Here is a 19,405-nt window from a genome sequence, read left to right as displayed (position 1 = left end):
ACTTGGATGGGAGAATTTCTTAAAAAGTATATTATTTTTGCTAACCTATAACTTAACATTTGTTGCCATTACTAAAAAATATTGTTCTGAGAAGGGGTCTACGGACTTCACTGCCAAAGGAGTTCATGAAGCAAAAAATGTTAAGAAGCCTTGCTGACAGATGATTGGTTCAAAGCTGCTTCTTTTCTGACTCATTCTATTACTGGGGTAGTGAAGGAAAAACTCTCGGTTGATCTATTCTATTCAATCAGATATAAGAATGAGGCTGTAAATACGTGGAATCTAGTGTTAAGATTGCAGACTTGTTCATAGGATGAACATCATCCAAAGCATGCTTCCCTATGCTTCGGAAATAAGTCATTTATTTAAATGATTTCCCCTGAGCTCCCCCCACTCCCACTCTGCTCTTTCAATAATGCTGGTAGCCTTTTTTTCAATAGAAGTAAGGAGTTAAAGAAAAAATATAATTCTACTTTAGAATCACGAATATTAGAGCTGAAAGAGGCCCCAGACATCTTGTAATCTGCTTCTTGTTTGGAAGTGAGGACTCTGGAGCACAGGGGTGCTAAGCAGTGTGGTAACACTTAGAGTTAGGGTCAAGGTAGAGGGTCTCCTGCCTACCAGCTCCCGGTGCTTCCCTCTAGACCACTGCAGTCAAATAGAAACAAATCCCCTACCTCTCCAACACTGACATTGTGCTTTTATTTACATTGCTAAACATTTCCCAGTCTCATTTTAATCTGGTTCCCCACACCACTCTGAAGTTTTGCAGGATACTTTAAGTCTATAGGCCTGAGTCTGGGATCTCTGCTTCAGACCAGTCTCTATTGCTATCTTACCCTGAGAAAGAAAGGCCCTTGTTCAAGTGTGATACTAAACATTGGTCCCGCAGAGATTCTTGGATCAGAAATGCTTAATCTCAAATCTGTGGACCCCTCTGTGGGTATATTTCAGGAGGCACAATGAATTTGGATGGGAAAAATATTACATCTTCATTTTCACTAATCTCTTACCGAAATTTGGTATTTCCTTTAATTATTTAAAAAAACACAAAAAAACCCAACAGTTTGAGAAGGAAGCTATATTCAAGTCACTGTTAGATGCATACATGTCACAAAAAGTTAAGAATCCCTGCTTTAAAAAATCCAAGACCTGCTTTATTCCTTCACAGACAAACAATTAATCTGAAGGGCCCAAGTCTGCTATTCTTAACACTTCTCTACTAATTGAAAAGGTCGTTGATTTTGTTGTTGGAATCATTGCTTCTAGGGTATAGGGTTTTTGTTAGTTTGTTTTTCCTGATTTGAAGAGAGCTGTAATATAATTGGCCAAATGATGAAATTTAGCTTTCTGAAAATTATTAATCTCTTGTGCTGCTGGCTATTTTCAAACTCTAAGGTTAATGGGTCTCCTACTTTCAGAATTCAATTTCCCCACTGGTTCTTATCTTGAGTATCACTCTTTGTTTTAACCTAGTTTTCTGTAACTTATTTGCTGGTGTGCAGATTCCTGTGGGATGTGATAGGGAATGGAGGGTGGACTGTGACAGATGAGCAGAGCTGTAAGGGAGTCAGGCTGAATGAAACTGCAAGTGGGCAGCTTTGTATAGTGAATAAAATGTCAGAAGCAAAGTTAGAGGACCAGACTTTCCTCAGACCCATGCTATAGCAATGGTGTGACCTTGGGTAAGTCACTTAACTTCCTGAGCCTCAGTTTTTTAATCTGTAAAATGGGGGCAGGGTTGGACTCCATGACCACCAAGATCCTCTCATGTACCAAACTTGTAATCTTATGGATGGAGTTTTGTCACAGAATAATGACAATCAGGGAGGGCATGTTTTTCTCCTTCTCCACCCCCAGGGTAATATCACTGGTAACCTGTACCAGGAATAACCATATGGTGTCCTGGAAAAGCACTGCTAGGTGGCACAGTAGATAGACAACATCAGACCTAGAATCAGAAAGACTTGAGTTCAAATTTGACCTCAGGCTTAGTAGCAGCATGACCCAGAGTGACTTAATCCTGTTTGCCTCAGTTTCTTTATCTGTAAAATGAACTGGAGAAGGAAATGGCAAACCACTCCAGCGCCTCTGCTAAGAAAACTCCAAATGAGTCACAAAGAGTCAGATAGGATTGAAATGATAGAAGTGCTGGAAAGGTTGAATCTCATCTTTACTGCTGTGTGGCCTGGCACAAACTACAATCTCTCTGGGCCTTGAAGGGGTTCAACTAGATGACTTCTGTCCATTATAGATCTAAAAGCTACAAAAGAGATTTAATGAACACTGAGTTTTTGTCTATTTCGAAGTCTTTTTGAAGACTCACTAAAATTGATTGTGAATCCAGCAGTACCATCTTGAAAGACGTTGGCTGGGTAATCAGTAAGATGTGATAGGAATAGGGAATATTTGATTTGCTAAGATAATAAATAACAAAGAAGTGAACACAATGTTCATTATTCTGATGTTTCCAAACTTAGAATCATTTAACTTCTAAATCTTTACTTATTTTAAATTTCAAATAAAGCAGTACTTGGCAATTTTTCTTTTCTCCCAGATACAGATAGAGATGGAAACAGACATAAATGACATAGATTTACAATGTTTTGTTGATATCTGTTTTTTTTTTATATCACCTGGATTTCCAACCTGTTATCGATATCCCCCTTCCCGACCCACCGTAGTGTCTTCCAGTGCTTAGCACAGTGACTGGCACACTGGCTCTGCTTACTTCACTTTTCATCGTTTTATGGAAGTTTTCCTGTGTTTCTCTGTATTTAGTTTATTCATTTTTTTCTAACAGCAGGATGGCATACTATTACATTACATTTATGTACCATACTTTGTTTAGCCATTCCCCAATCGATGAGAACCCTCTTTGTTAGAAGGGAGAATTGTTTAGGAATGGGTTGGAATGAGATTGGAAGTTTTCTTCTAAAACTGAAAGTCTTGAACAATAAGAGAAAATATCACACAGACAAATTAAGTCTGGGTTTTTTGTTTGTTTTCCCTATAGAAATACCCTCATTTCCCCCTTCAAACTTCCTCATCCCTGAGTGCAGCCTTTGTCTGCTTCTTCAAATTCTAATCACATTGAAGAGCTAGTTCCCTGCCCAACCAAGAGTGACAGTTTGGATTTCACTTAGGCACTAATCCTCCACAAGCTAAAGCAGGCACTTATCTCCATCAGTCATGATCTTGGCTGAGTTTCTAGCTCTGGTTTGATTAAGAAAGACAGCTTAATAACAAGGTACTGTACGTTAGTAACATAGACAACCAGGATCCCTTCTGTCTCTTCTGTGGTGCTGAGAGCACAGAAGTCTTAGAAATTGAAGGAAGTCTCTTGTGGGGCTCATTCACTAGAAGCATTTACAGAAGGATTGTCTTTCCTAGATTCTCAGGGTCAAAGGAGACCTTGAACATCTAGTGCAGCCCAAACTTGAGCAGAAATCCCCTGGATCACAAGCCTCCTAAGGCCTTGTCATTGTGATGCTGGGAAGGCAGATCAAAGGAATTTGCAGAACTTGCTGCGATTTAGTAAAAGCAACGATTTTAAAAACAGTACTTTTAGAGCTTTTGAAACTAAATGACCTAAGCAATAACCCAAAGCCAATGGTTAATGTAGGTATATATAGTGAAGTTAAATGTCTTTAATTTCCCTGTGAAGGTGCTATGTTCACAACAACAAAATATATATTTTCTTGTGATTACATTTCAATGACTTTGGAATGATTTCACCCAAGGGTTTCTTGAAGTCAATTTCTTGAAGGCAGACTATTTACAGTGACAACTCTAGGAATTATGCTGTGCCTGTGGAGCTCAAAAGTCCTCCCAGAAAGCATTAAGCTTAATGGGAACATTAACTGTGTTAAATGAAAAGCTAACTTCATACTTTTAAACCTCTTAAAATGCAGCTCACTTCAATCTCACCAATAAAGAAGAGGGGATCCTATTTCAGCATCAATTGATGGTAGAAAAAAGACCTAGAAGACTAATTGTTCACAAGCTTAATATGAGACAAGGGTGTGATGTAGCACCTTCCAGAAATTAAAGTAATCCAAGGATATAGTGCTAGATTAGGAGACAAATAGCCAGATTATAGATGGTGATAATTCCATTATATTCAGTACTGGTTTGGTCACATTTTGTCCAATTCTGAAAGCCATATATTAATGGGGATATTGATAAACTAGTTTATCAAGGAAACTGGAGGAACTAACAAGGGAAATTCTGCTGTGGGTTTGGTCCTCTCTAATAAAGAATAACTGGTGGATATGATGATGTCCTTGGGGGGGGGGGAATCATTCCATCTTGGAGTCTGTGATAGAGCAAAGGACATGTGGGAATAGTCTGATACACACTCTGGATTTTGTGAAAACAGATTTTTAAGAGGTTCAGAGAAAAGATAAGTAGAATCCCATGAACTAAAATGCTTCATAGGAAGTCAGCTCAGGACAAATGGGTGATACTCAAGAATGAAATTCTGAAGATTGGTAGGTAAAGAATTTTTACAAGGTAGAAAAATGGAATTTATCTGAACATATCAGTTTACATGCACAAAAATCTCACCATCTATCTTAGATTTAAAATAAAAAATGTATAGAAGATGGAAATAAGACTAGGGAAGAGGAAATGTATATGACAGCTGATACATGAAGTCAGTAGAGAGACTGGTAAGAAGACACCTAACTCCCCTGGATGAATTAAAATTGCCTTGCTCTTATGAATGAATCTTCAGCACCTAGGAAACTAGAATGATGCCGGGAACATCACACATACTTAACAAATCCTTATTGATTGATGGATTGCGTCCTTAGGTTCTGAAAGTACTCACAAGGGTGATTCTCAAGAAGATCATAGGAAATGGTAGAGGTACCACAATACTGGAAAATGATAACGCTATCTCCATTTCACAGAAGGGAACAAGATCTGTAAACCGCGGAGCAGTAAGACAGATGGCTAAAGAGATGGTCTTCCCATCTCCTGAAAGAGAAACACTGAAAGTTATTATGAAGACTCAACGTGACTTCATCCAAGGCAAATCATGTCAAATTAGTCTCATGTCCTTTTTAAAGACAGGAATGTTTCATTTGTTCGATTCGTTTTCATATATTTTTTTTAATGAGAGTTATTTACTACAAAGCATCCAGTGGTACATGTATTTCCACAGGTGTCCGGTTCACAGAGGAACACCAAGGACCTTTTGCCCCCAGCCCTAGTCCATACCGATAATGAAATATCCATAGGCAGCTTCAATTGCAGCATTTCTGCCCTGGATTGGCCACATTGAAAACAGAGAGCCCCAGTCAGTGCTTCTGGGGAATAGCATATATTTGGAGGGAGGAAAGGAGTAGTCTGGAAGCTAGTGTCTCTTTCCCTCCATACACAGACCATCCTTTCTCAGTTGTAGGGCTCAGCCCACAGTGTCCAGAACCCAGCTGTGCCCAACAGTCAGCCGACCTGGGATCAGCAACAGGAGCAGCATTCCAGATTGACTTGTTTGTAAAGGTCCAGGCACACGTCCTCTTCATCCTGCCATTCAGGCCATGGGCAGCAGCAGTAATAAGAACCTCCCACTGGAGCCTGGCCCTGAGGAAAGAGGCAGCCATTCTCTCTCTCCATCCTCGAGGTGTCCTCTACAATATGGTCCTATACAACAAACGCTCCAGCTAACTTCAGTTTTTTTTTTTAAAGTACAGAAGATGGAAACAAGACCACGAAAGATAGACATCAACAACAGCAGTCCCAGAGAGAGTTTGACCCTGGAGATATAACTGGTGGATGGTCTGTCTCCATCCCACCTGTATAGTTAGCAACTGGGCAGACATTGACTGTCTGAGGAACACATCATGGGGATTGCAGGGACCTGGTGGAGGTAGCAGAAGGAGGGAGGGCCCAAGTCAGAGTTTCTCTTTTATATTTAATGGGCTAAAGGATTTGGGAGATCAGTCTCTTCCCAACTTGAGTCAGTAATGAAGGGTAAGACTGAACAACAGCCCAGACACAATGCTTTGAAACAGACACAATGGGCATAACAGGGATCTTGGAAAAGTAGTCAAGGAGGTTCCATCTTGCATAGTCCAAGGAGAATAGCTGAGACAGGCATTTCTCCAAATCTCAACATTTCCAACAGGCACTGGAGGTTAGGAGTATGGAAAAACAATTGAGACTGAAGGTGACTTAATCTAAGCACACACTGTGGGGATTGTAGAGATCTCCTGGAGACAGCACATAGAGGGCCCATCAAGTCATAGTCTCTATCCTGTATTAAAGATGGATATATCAATGAGACCAACCAAGACTGGCCTGGCTATATATCTCTAGGGTCCCAGCAGCCACTTTGGTGCCCTGGCACTGAGGAGGAATGAGGAGCAGTCCAGGCATTACGTACTTTGAAGCAGACATCCTGGGGATGGTGGACAAGGTCCCTGTCTCCAGGTAGGCATCATCCCTGTCACACTTGAAGGATGTTTGCCAAATCTCTTCCTTCTGAATTCTGAGAAGGGGCCAACCAGTGGTGGGATTGAGAGAAGAGGTCAAGATATGGTCACTTCCTCACTCTCATGGCAATCTAAGAGGTCTGGATCCTGGACTGTGCACAGCTCTGTTCCTCCACCCCTGAAGCCAGAGTGCTGCTACTAGTTAGGGAGGTCTGATTTGATTGGTTCTTCATAAGGATCATTTTTCCTAGGGTTTCTCCTCATCTCTAGGATCCCAGCAGCCACTTAGGTGTTCTGGGACTGAGAGATATTTGGACAAGCTACTTTGAAGCAGACATCCTTGGGTGGGGGTGGGGGTGGGTGGGCAGAGTCTTAAGTCTCTAAGTAAGCAGTAGCCATGTCCATGTTGAACTTAAAGAATGTTTGGCAAATCTATTTCTTCTGAGATTAAAGTGGAGGCCATGAAGGGGTCATCCCTTGGTGAGGTTGAGGGTGGGGGTGGCAGATAGTGGACTCCATCTGATTTGCATGCCAGTCTAGGTCTTGGCACAGTTCATAACTCTGTTGTTCCCCCTCCTGAAGCCAAATGCTGCTGCTAGTCAGGAATGTTTTACTTAATTGGTCTTCTTTCCTTCCTTCCTTCACCTTCCCTTTCCCTCTCCTTTCTTCTCCTCCCTTTCCTTCTCTTCTTCCCTCTGCCACATGGGGTATGATGCCATTTTGATGACTGAAACCTAGCAAGATATCTTGGGCTAGATTTGTTTCTTAAAGACCATGCCTTAAATCCAATTCACTCTGGCTCTCATTGATTGGCCAACAATAGGTCCCAGGCCAAGCACTACTTAGCGGTCATTGTTTGGGCCACAGTGGCTTAGAGTGAAAGCAAATAGTAATTGTCAGGGCGGTAGGACCAAGTCTGGGTTAGGAAAAAGGGAGGGAGGTTCCTTGGAATACTCTATCTCTCCCTCCATCCACAGATCTTTCTTCTTCAGCTTGCAGGGCCCAGCCTCCAGGATCCAGAATCCAGCTATGGTCAGCACTCAGGGTGACAAGGGATCAACAACAGGAACATTGCTGAAGTCCTGGGTTGTGTCTTCTTCATTTTGACAATCAGGTCACGGTCAGCAGCAACAGGAACCTCATCTGGGACTTGGCTCTGGGGATGTAGGTAGTCAATCTCTCTTTCCATCTCACTGTGCGTAGTCTTTGACATTGACATCAGGAATGGCAGAGATCTGGGGAGGGTCACAGAAGGAGGGAGGGAGGGCCTAGATCAGAATTTCTCTCTTACATATTCAATGGGCTGAGGAATTCAGTAGGTCAGTCTCTCCCCAACTTGACTTGGCAGCAAGAGAGAGGCATGAGTAACCACCCAGACACCACAAGCTTTGAAACAGATTCAATAGCACGGAAATGATTTCTGATGACATCATGATTCACACAATCTGAGTGGGACAGCTGACACAAAATTCTCTCTTAATATCAAGGTTTCCAGAAGCCACATCCTTGATTTGGTCCTCGGGGGTTGAGAGGTTGACAAAGCAATCATAATGCAGGATCCTACATCAAAGCAGACATGGTGGAAAGAGAAAGGATTGGTTGAGGATAGAACATGGAGAGCCCAGTCAGTCACAATCTCTGTCTTGTACTCAATAAAGGGATGTTAAGAAGAGGAATCAAGACTTGCCCCTTTTCTCATCTGTAGGGTCCCAGTAGCCAGTTTGGTACCCTGGTACTGAGGGACAGTAAGGAACAGTCCAGGCCTGGAGGAAGCAGACATCCTGAGGATGGTGGACAAAATCCTTGTCTCTAATTAGGCACTTGTTCCACTTGTTCCAAACACTTGACAGATGTTTGCCAAATCTATTTTTTCTCTTCTAATGGAGTCTGAGAAAGGGTCATCCCATGGTGGGGATGGGTGGGGGGTAAGAATGTTATGGGTTCCATCTGCTTCTCATGCCAGTCTAGGTTGTTTGGGTCCTGGTATTGTCTATAACTTTGTTTCTCCTTCACCTCTACCCCACCTCAAGCCAAATGCTGCCAGTAGCTAGGAATGTATTATTTGACTTTTATTTTCATCAATCCTTCATAAAGATCCCGAGAAGTCCATTGGCACATGTGTTTCCATCAGTTTCTCTTTTTTCTATTCAAAGAGCTAGAAATCATTCTCTCAGCTAGCAGAGGAGGGATGAGAAAACAATGACCCAGATTCCACATTAACTTTCACCAACTCTCAGGGACCCCAGAATTAGCCTCAGCCTTCCTACTCTGACAGACACAGTGGGAATGAATGCTGAGATTCAGTCAGTGCTTCTGGCAAGCAGCCAGACTTGGATCAGGCCTGGGGAGGGAGAAAAGTAACAAGGAAGGGATCATTCCAGCTATGGTCAGCAATTTCCAGGGATCAGAGACAGGAGCATTATAGTCCTTCAAACACTTGAAAGGTCATTCTCATAGCCTTCATCATCCCATATAGGCAAAGTTTGTTAAAAGAATAAATGAAGATTTTTTTTTTATAGTCATAGAAAGTTTGGATCTCTATGGAGACCTCTTCTCTAAGGAGACCACCCAAGCCTGGTCTCTTTTCTCATATCCAAGATCCCAAAGGCCACTTTGGTGTTCTGGCATTGAGGGGGAATGAGAAACAGTCCAAGCATTAGCTACTTTGAAGCAGACATCCTGGGGATGGTGGACAAAGTCAGTCTCTATGTAGGTAGCAACAATGTCCACATTGTTCTTGAAAAATGTTTACAATACATATTCCTTCTGAGCACTAGTGAGGGCTATGAAGGGCCATCCCTTGGTGAGGTTGGCTGGGGGTGGCAGGTTGTGGACTCCATCTGCTTCTCTGCCAGTCTAGGAGGTGTGGGCCCAGGGATTGTTCACAACTCTGTTCCTCTTCCCACTTAAGCCAGACTTCTGGTCAGGAAAGCGGATTTTTTTTTTATTGGTTCATTTTCCTCTATCCTTCATAAGATGTCTAGTGATGCATGTGTTTCTATAGCTTTTCTATTCCACAATGAAACCTCAAGCATCTTCACCCATTCTCTTGAGCCATACAGATTATAAATGGTTCTCAGATGGAACCATTCTAAATGGTTCTCACTAGTCTACCAGTTAAGGCTTTTAATTAAGGCTTTTAAAAGTAGCTTGTCTTACAGGTGGAACAACATCTGACCTTGAAAGAAGAGAGGGAGTGAGGTTGAAGATCTCTGTCTTTCTCTCCGTGTACTGACCATTCTCCCTCAGCTTACAGAGCCCAGTCCTTAGTGTCTAGAACTCAACTGTGGTCAACACTGAGAGTGGCCAGAGATCACCAACTGGAGCAAAGCCCAGAATGTACTTGTTAGTAAAGTCTAGGGCTGTGTCATCTTCATCTTGCCAATCAGACCATGGTCTCCAGCAGCAATGGAACCTTCACCAGCGGTTTGACTTTGAGGATGAAGGCAATTAATCTCTCTCTTCATTTCATTGTTAATGAACAACTCTCCAGACACTACCTGTTTGAAGCAGACATCATAGAGAGGGCAAGGATTTGGTGAAAGTGGCAGAGGGAGGGAAGGCCCAGGTCAGTTTCTCTTTTATATTCAATGAGCTGGGAGTCCTAGAAAGCTGAGAGTCAGTCTCTCAGTTTGCAGAGGAGGGATGAGTCAGCAATGGCCCAGATACCACCTGCTTTGAAGTAGACACAATGAGTGTGGCAGGTATCTGGTGAGGGCATCCAAAGGTATTTCCATCCTACACAGTGGGAGAACAGCTGAGACAGACCCTTCTCCTAATCTCAGGGTTTTCAGAAGTCACTTCTTTGATCTGGCAGTGGGGGGTTGGGTGGTAAGCAAACAATGCTGACTGAAGGCACCTAATCTAAGCAGACAGTGGGAAGATGTCAGAGATCTCAAGAGGCTGAAGGGCCCAGCAGTCATAGTTTCTATCCTGTATTCAATAGTGGGATGTCAAAGAAACCAACTAATTCCTCATTTGCAGGTTACCAGCAGCCACCTTGCTTCCCTGATACTGAAGGAGAGTGAGGAACAGTCCAGGCATTAGCTACTTTGAAACAGACATCTTGGGGATGATGGCCATGGTCTTAGTTTCCAAGTTAGTATCAGCCATGTTCCATATTGCACTTGAAGAATGCTTGCTGAATCTCTTTCTTCTGAGATTCTGGAGGAGGCTATGAACAAGCCATTTCTTCATGGGAATGGGAACAGGAGGTGAGTTGAGTAGCAGACTTCATCTGTTGCTCATGTCATTCTAGGTGGTCTGAGTTCTAGCACTGTTCACAACCGTTCTCTCCTTGAAGACAAATGAAGCCGCTAATCAGGAGTATTTTATTTGATTGTTTCATTTCCATCAATCCTTCATAAGGATCATTTATCCTAAGATTTCTACTGGCACCTCTGTTCCACAAATCTCCCATTCTGCACAGAATTTCTGCACGCACAGACAATAAGCTTAGATAGACAATAGGTTGTCCTCAGCAGGCGCCCTCCTGCCTGGCCGTAATAGGAATGGCAAATGAGCTTTAGTCAGCCCTTGTAGCTGAGACCAGGCCTGGGAGTCTGGGTGGTCTGGATCCTGACATGGTTCACAATCCTGTTTCTCTCTCTGAAGCCAAATTCTGCTGGTAGTTAGGAATGCACACATTAACCACGGGCATTTTCATCAATTAGCTTCAGCTCTCTGGCTCTGACCTCGTCACCGTAGAAACGGACACTCAGATTCGGTTGGTGCTTCTAGTGAACAGTATGTCTTGAAGCAAGCCTGGGGAAGGAATGAGAAAAAGAGGGAGGAGCCATGAGATTTCTGTCTCCCCTTCTGACTACTGAACACCCTTCATCAGCTTTTAGGGCCCAGTCCACAGTATCCATAACCCAGCTATACTCCAGGAAGAGGAACATAATAGCCCTTCAAACCCTTGAAAAACCATTCTCATAGCCTTCATCATCTACTTAGGCAAAGTTTATCTGACTTTATCTCTGTAACCCCAACCTGATCAGAGGTGAAATGACAGAGAGAGTGTCTTATAGATTTGAGTTTTTTTTCTTTCTCAAACCTTCTCTCCCATTGAAAGTATAGGAAGAGAAAGACAAGGAGAAAAATAAAAAAGAGAATGTACTGCTAGAAGACTGGCCAAATTAACAGATGGTGGATATGCCACACACTGCCCTTACAAACCCTTGGTTGATCAATTCAGGACTATTCATTTACCCATGAGGGTGGCTAAGTTAGTTCTAACCATTCCTAAGTAATTCCCCAGATCAAGATGGTACACAGGTCCCTAGCTTTCTGAACACCTGGAGTCCCCAGTCCTAAGACCTAGTGCAGGACCAGGGACAACTTGATTCTGTTCTACCTGAACCAAAGAAGTACTCACCTGGTTTCACTGTGCAGAGTGATCTTGTCTAGGCTGAATCCCATCTCTCAGATCAATATCAGAAATGTCACTTCTGGCACCAATTGTTACCTGAGAACAAAATCCAGAACCCAAATAATTGAGAAATAAGTTTACTAAATTGTCCAGAAGAGGAAGAGAACTGAAAAGTGGGTGATCTCTTTCCTCCTCTTCCCCTCCTTCCCCACCCCCTTCCTCCAGAGTCTGTGAGTTATATATTATATAGGATTCAAACAACAGAACAAGGAAGCAGTAGTTGATCAACCAGCACAGAGGCAGTTTCCAGGTAAGACACTTGGGTTGCTTGAGATGTATGATAGGAGAAAACTTTTCACATTCCTCACATCAGTCTTCAGATCTGACTGAGTTTCTGGTCAGTATGACTTGAAATCTTAAGCAGTAAACAAATCTGATCTCTAAGCAACAGGTCTGGTTTCTTAGGGCTACATTCAAACAAGGCAATCAAGTTTTGCCACATTTTCTTTCATTTCCTTCCTTCCTTCCTTTCTTCATTCTTTCCTTCCTTTCTCCCTCCCTCTCTCCTTTCCTTCCTTTCTTCCATCCACCTTTTCTTTCTTTTCTCCTTTTTTATTGGATTAAAGGAGGTAGGAGGAAGAAAAATGAATGCTTGGCATTTTTAAAAAATCATTCAAAAAAGAAAAGAAAAAGAGAACACTTTAACTTGCTATCCTGTATTCTTTTATATGGGGCTGAGTCTTAGTATCTGAGATTGATGTCATGCTCTGGGATCCATAATCAACATAGCTTGTATTGTGTTATATCTAGTCACAGGAGAAGAATATTAACTTGGTCATATTTGAACTGATTTGTGGAGAGATGGGATAAGAGTCCAAATATGCCATTATGTTTTCTCTATAGCCTTTCAGAGAGCTCAGAAACCTGTCCTTTTTAAGTTTAACATACTGAATCTTAGAAATTTTCCATAGCCATGAGTGTATAATCAAGAGTAAAGTACAAAAATAATCAATCATCTTTCAAACATAGAGCTATGGAAAGAAAAAAATGAGACTTTGGCTGACATCTCAATTATTTTCAGGGTTCTATTATGAAGGTAAACAACCTTACGTTCATAATGTTGCCCAAATGGATGTATGGGAAGGCAAACCATGGGGATAGGTAGCTTGCTAGATACTAAAGGCTAATATCATTGAATGATGTGTGCTGTTGGAATCCAGTGTGACAAAGGAGAAGTCCGTCAGGCATGAAGAATCTCTCCCCATTAATAAGTCTCAATCAGAGGCTGACTATAGAAGCCAGGAAGAATGGGAAAAGCTAAAATGAGGAGATAAATACCTGTCAAGAAGTCTCCCCAATGCCAAAAGGAAAAACAATGTTGGATTCAATGTCATAATAGCTGACAGGAAGAACAAAATGGCATACAAGTCTATATTTCCCTTTATTTAAATCATGATTTCCACAGAAGGACCTTTTAGAAACATCATCAGTCAGTCATCAAGTATTTATTAAACACCTACTATGTGTCAGTCATCATACTAAGTGCTGGGGATACAAAGGCAAAGGATAGTCCTGCCTTCAAGGAGTTCACATCCTAATGGGATTAAACAACAAGTCATATACAGGATCAACTGGAAATGATTCACAGAGAGAAGAAACTAGCATTAAGAGGGACTGGAAAAGGCCTCCTATGGAAGGTGGGTCTTCATCTGAGACTTGAAGTAAACCAGGGAAGCCAGGAAGCAAAGAGGAAGAGGGATAGAATTCCAGACACAGGAGAAAATGCCCTCTCAGTGTCTTGTGCAAGTGTATCAGTAATAGCATCAAAACTGGTTCTCAGTTTTCTAGTTTCTGGGCAGCTAAGTGGTCCAGTGGGTAAAGTGCTGGCCCTGGAGACAGGAGGACATGAGTTCAAATCTGGCCTCAGATACTTACTAGTCACTTAACCCTGTCTGTTTCCATTTCATTTTGTAAAAATGAGCTGGAGAAGAATATCCCTAACCACTTGAGTGTCTGCCAAGAAAACCATAAATTAGGTCACAAGGAATTGGATGTGAGTAATTGACAAAACAACTTTGTAGTTCCTGTTTTTTATTCCCCCTTTCAATCAATCAAATTATTTACTTATTTGTACACCTGTTATCTAAGAGACAGTGTGATATGGTGTAGAAGTGTTAAACATGAAGCACTCCTTAACTGAGAAATATTTAACAAAATGCATAAAACTAGAACATAGTGAATATGTGATTTTCTAAGTCAATATTCAGGCTTGCAGAGATCTTTCCGTGTATTTTAGTGGCCTCTGCTCACTGAGTAGGTTAACTGATTGTCCAAGATCACAGTCACTATGTTTAAGAGGCAGGGACCGAACTTACCTAGCTTCAAGGTCAGCTTCTTAACTCTACATTATACTACCTATAATCAGTGATTCTATAGTACTACAAGATTATTGTGAGGCCCACATGAGGTAATACGTATAAAGTGCTTTCCAAAACCATAGACTTAGAGGCAGGAGGAAACATAGAGGCCATGGATTCTAATCCCTTCATTTTACAGAAGAGGAAAATGGAAGCAAAGGTTAAATGACTTACTCAGGATCACACACAACTAGTGCATGCCTAAAACAGAATTTGAACCCAGGTCTTCCTGACTCCAGGCTAGGCTCTCGGTCTGCTGTGCCATCTATTTGCTTACTGTTATAGCAATGCCAGCTGCCATTATGAAGGCTTTGTGGGTGGGTACTCTGAATGACAGCAAGATGATTAAGTCAGAGCACCTGTTCATATGGAGACAGAGAATATAAACACAGTAAGTGGTACAAAATCATTGGGGGAGAAAAAAGGAACATTCCAGTTGAGATGATAAAAAGCCCAATGGAGAAAGTTTCATTTTAGTTAGACTTTGAAGAATGGTTAAAATTTGGAGATATTCAGATCCTTAAGAAGGCATACAAGGTAGAAAGGTAAAAAAAAAACAAAACCATGTCATGAGGCAAAAGGAAGGGCACTTTTGGTAAATGGTAATTGATAAGTTCACTTGAGTTACAGAGTAGTGAACATGTGGGAGATGAGGCCAGAAGGATTGGTTGTGGCTATATTGTAGCCAAATGTCCTATTAGGGAGAGTTTGATTCTTGATTCTATAGGTAGTGGAGGAATAATTAAAGAAAAAGGAATTGATAGGAGAGGTATTGTGCCATTGGGAAATTTTACTGGACATTGCTTATAAAATGAATTGGAGGAAACACAGGGTCATAGATTTAGAGGTGGAGAGTCTTTCTCAGAAGTCGGGTAGTCCCAACTCATCATTTAGAAGCTCACACAAGGAGTAACTAATAGAGCTAGTATTCAAGCCCAGGTCATTCCATGACATTTTATAGCTGTGAAGATTAGATTCAGGCAGACCAGTTAGGAAGTCTTTGCAATATTTTAGGCAAGAGGTCATGGTGGTAACGGGACAACTAAATTAGGATGGTGGCATAGGGAATTAACAGAAGGAACAAATGTAGTTGGAATTAGAGTCAGTACATATAATTGGGGAAAACTGAAATATTCAATTTATTTTTTTTGAAAAGAAGTAATGTCAGTAAGAGGTGGCAGCTAATTGCATATTGGAGATGAGGGAGAGGAAGGCTGACTGAAGTTTCTTCCCCGAGTGACTTAGCAGAATGATGACTCTATTAATGAGCAGTAGAAAAATCAGAAACATGAGTTTGGTCTTGCATATGAATATTGTTACACTCACTTGTTCAATAAATCGGTCTGTCAACAAATACTTATTAAGCATCTACCATGTTCAAAGATGCTGTGAATATAAAACCAAGTGAAAACAGTCCCTGCCATTGAGGAATATACATACATTTATAGTATTTTCACTATACCTCATGGGCCTTTGAAATGCTACCTCAATTTCAAAGTATTTTATAGGTCAGAACCTTCTCCAAATTATGGCTCATGAGTCCTAACCAATGTGTTTACTTTTCCTGTCAGCTGGAAAACAGGCCTAATTCACAACAAAGAGATTTAGCAAGGTAGCATAACCAAACAATTCCTCCGTAAACTTTGAGCTCACTTTCTCACAAATCTACACTCAGCGGAAAAAGTGGATCTGCCAGTGAAGGGCAGCATACCCATGTAAAGGGGCACACAGTTAAGGAATATATCTGACCAAGGCACAAAGAGAGTTCCCAATATCTTTGACTGGGGCATAAAGCTTCTTGCTGCTGGACTTGTCCACTATCAGGCATTACTCTCTTCTGATCTGGTCATCATGTCTCTGCTCCATCCAATCTTTAGTTATGCAGCCATCTTCAGGGTCAGTTAGCCTCTCACCTGAAAAGAGGAATTTGAACTGCCTTTCAAAACCACTGCTATCGTGTTAGGAAGAGTTACAGTTAGTAAATTTATCCCTCAAAGGGAACACTATAATTTTTTCAGCCTCCTCTTTTATCTCCTGTTATGTCTCAGCTAGATTCCTTAGTTGAGGCACTTGTATCTTCAGAAGCACCTGATACTCTCACCTCCATCTCCTAGAGGTTATATGATCAGTGTCTGTTTCCCCTGTATATAAACGGCTAGAGTTATCTTCAGTCAGACCTCAGGCTATGACAGGGATGTTCTGGCAAATATCTAACCACCAGGTCTCTGTAAAGAAAAATGTGCGCACTAGACCTTTAGGTTTAATCCAAATCATTAACATTTTGTCCATCACTTTTTCAAGCTTAGACAATCAATAAATCAAACTTTGATTTATAGTATTTGATAGAAGCTAGAGTCTTGAAAGACTTTGAATGTCATCTAGAAAGAGTTGAATGTTTGCCTTTTTCTCCAAAAACTGCAAACAAGTCAGCAGTTCCAGTTTATGGTTAGAGACATTTCTAGATGGCATTCGAAATCTTCCAAGAATGTTATTCAGAATATCTTCACAGAGTATCTTCTCCACTTGGGAAGTTAAACTTGATTTTCTGAAAATGCCTCCTTGATCTTTATTTTTTTTTAAAAAAAAGTATAGCTAAGTTCAACTGTTTCTCCCAAGATTCTATTTTTTTTTTAAAGATATGCTAACAATAGTCTCTGAGAATGAAATAACAACCATAACAACAAGAACCAATGTCTCAGTGAGAGAAGCTATTTAAACAAGGTAAAATATACTCTGCTAAATCAATTTCCTTGTCTGTAAAATGAGCCAGAGAAGGAAATGGCAAACCACTTCAGTATTTTCGCTAAGAAAACCCCAGATGCGGTCACAAAGAGTCAGACATTACTGAAATGACTGAATGACAACAATGAAAAATGCACACACATTATGAATAATTTTATTTTAATGGAGCATATCAAGAAAGACCTCAGCACCTGATGTGAAACTTGAAAGGGAGCCAGAGACTTCAAGAGGCAAAGATAATGAAAGTCTTTTTTTTTTCTTAACTATTAGATTGCTTGAGAAAGGGATCCCAATAAGGACATCATGGCTCCTTATTATTTGTTCGGAAGGCTCAATATTATGACATTCCAAATAAATACAGCAGTGTGGAGAGACAAATTTCAATTATTGTGAAATTACATTTATTGAACTCTTCTTTGTCTTTTAAAAACATTTTAAAAATGTTTTGATGGTCTAGCCCGTGTAAAAATGACCACATGACCCTAGAACCAAAAGACACTCAAAGTATTCTTCTTGTTTTCCTTCTTTAGAGGAGAAATATATGAAGTCCCCAAAGTCTCAGTTCAGTTTTAAGTTTTCATAATAGAATACTTTTCTAAGACTTTTGAGATACCATGAATATACGATTATAACATATATATACGTACATATATGATGACACACACATTTCATATGCATATTTGTATGAATGAATGTATGTATATGTTTGTATACTCAGTTGCTCAAATAGATCTGTGATCCCATTGATTCAGGAGTTTCCTCCAATCAAGTACCTCTCAACGCTTCCATGCCTGTTTATCCTGTGCCATTTTTGCCCATGTCCTTCCAGAATTCCTCCACAGGGAGTCTGCCCAATAGATCGAAAGCTCTCCTCAATTTCTCCTGACATGGTGAGGTTACCAGTAGAGCACTTGGATTGTCCATTTCTCATTCCTTGTTATTACCAAGCCCATCTTTTCTGTTTATCATATAATTATCAAATATTTTACTTCTGCTTTACTTTGGCATTTTTCATTGTTTATGTATTAAACCTTGCTCATATCCACCATGTTCTTTTCCGTGTTCCTTTATGCAATGTCATTTTTAATTCTTCAGGGTCAAGAATCTTTAAGTCATTAATAAGCTTTTCCAGGATCCTTTACATTACCCTACTCACAATCAATGCCTGTACCAATAAGTCTCAATAAAAATTTTATAGATGGTACTTGTACAGGTAGTAGTTGTTGATGTTCTTCCATCCACTTTTTCCCCAGTATTGATAATCCCACACCCTCGGCATCTTCCACTCCAAATACTTTGGATATGAGTCCTTTGAAGTCCTCAGAATTTTGTTGCAAATAATAAGAATCTACATACATTTGGTATGATCAATCAGCTTTTCCCATCCTTGTTCTCTTTACTCCCATTTTTGCCTTTTCCCTAAAGTACATTTAGGACTATGGTGTTCAGTCTAAGTATCATGGTTCCATTGTTCTTAATGGAGAAAAGAGTTTTTAATCATGAATTTTGAAGATCTTTTCCATTTTTTCTATTTGTGTACTTTTCCTTATATTTGCATACTTGAATGCTCTTGGAATGATTTTGCTTAGCTGATTATATTGCCAAATTCTTTTAAAATTGGTTTTATCCTCCCTTGCTTCTCTCTGCTTTATGAGCTGATTTTAATCGTAATAATCCATCTTCCTTTTTCACAATATTTTACAAACAACTTTATACTCTAATCTGGTGTTTTCTTTGGCAGTCATTTCTCCCCACTTGGTAAATAAATGAAATGTTTGTACTTTCTGGGTTATTTTGATTTCCCTGTTGTGACAATTCATTTTACATTGGGTAAGCTAGATAAAATTATTATAGTGTTGATGTCATTTCTATTGCTCATTTAAAAAAATTTAATTACACACAAACAGTTTAAGTTATGTGAACTTTATGTCATCTCTTTTTTTCTATCCCTTCTTCCCTTCCTCCTTACTTTCTTCCCTCCTCCCTCCCTTTTTCCCTTCTTATCTTCTTTCCTTCCTTGTTTCCTTCCTTCCTTTCTTCATTCCTTCCTTCCTCTTTTTCATTTTACTTATTTAGATATTAGATCTGTAGTCAGTTGTCTGGCTGTACTTGGAGAACTGACTCAGGAGATAACTGCCACATCAATAACAATTCTTTTCTATGTCTGTTAAAATATAGCATATATCCTAATATAATAATGTAAACATAGTATAACATAAAATACAATATGTATAATATGTAATACGTTATAAATGTTAAAATTATATAATATGACAATATAAAGTAATATAAATGATCAAAATCATTAAGTGAGTATTTCTGTAAACCATGAGTGCTTCAGGAGATAAGAAAGCTAGAATTTCATATCATAACTTCATGTGCCCTTCTGGGGAAATCCCACTCTGCTAAGCAATTTGCGCTTGCAGTAAGAATTA

At 40.3% G+C, this 19,405-nt stretch overlaps 1 long non-coding RNA gene across 1 annotated transcript in view; it reads right to left on the bottom strand.

Moving 5' to 3' along the window:
* Positions 1 to 7,420: 7,420 nt before the first annotated feature.
* LOC140506750 (uncharacterized) overlaps positions 7,421 to 19,405 on the bottom strand; it is a 70,629-nt gene continuing 58,644 nt past the window's right edge. The window contains exons 2-3 of the long non-coding RNA XR_011968067.1: positions 11,818 to 11,907; positions 7,421 to 11,204 (exon numbers count right to left, since the gene is read on the bottom strand). This is a non-coding gene — a long non-coding RNA (uncharacterized lncRNA). The remainder of the gene's footprint in view (positions 11,205 to 11,817; positions 11,908 to 19,405) is intronic.

The sequence above is a fragment of the Notamacropus eugenii genome, chromosome 5 (assembly GCF_028372415.1).
Source record: "Notamacropus eugenii isolate mMacEug1 chromosome 5, mMacEug1.pri_v2, whole genome shotgun sequence".
Lineage (NCBI taxonomy): Eukaryota > Metazoa > Chordata > Mammalia > Diprotodontia > Macropodidae > Notamacropus > Notamacropus eugenii.
The sequence above is the reverse complement of the archived record's forward strand: the minus strand, read 5'-3'. Positions and strand labels throughout refer to the sequence as shown.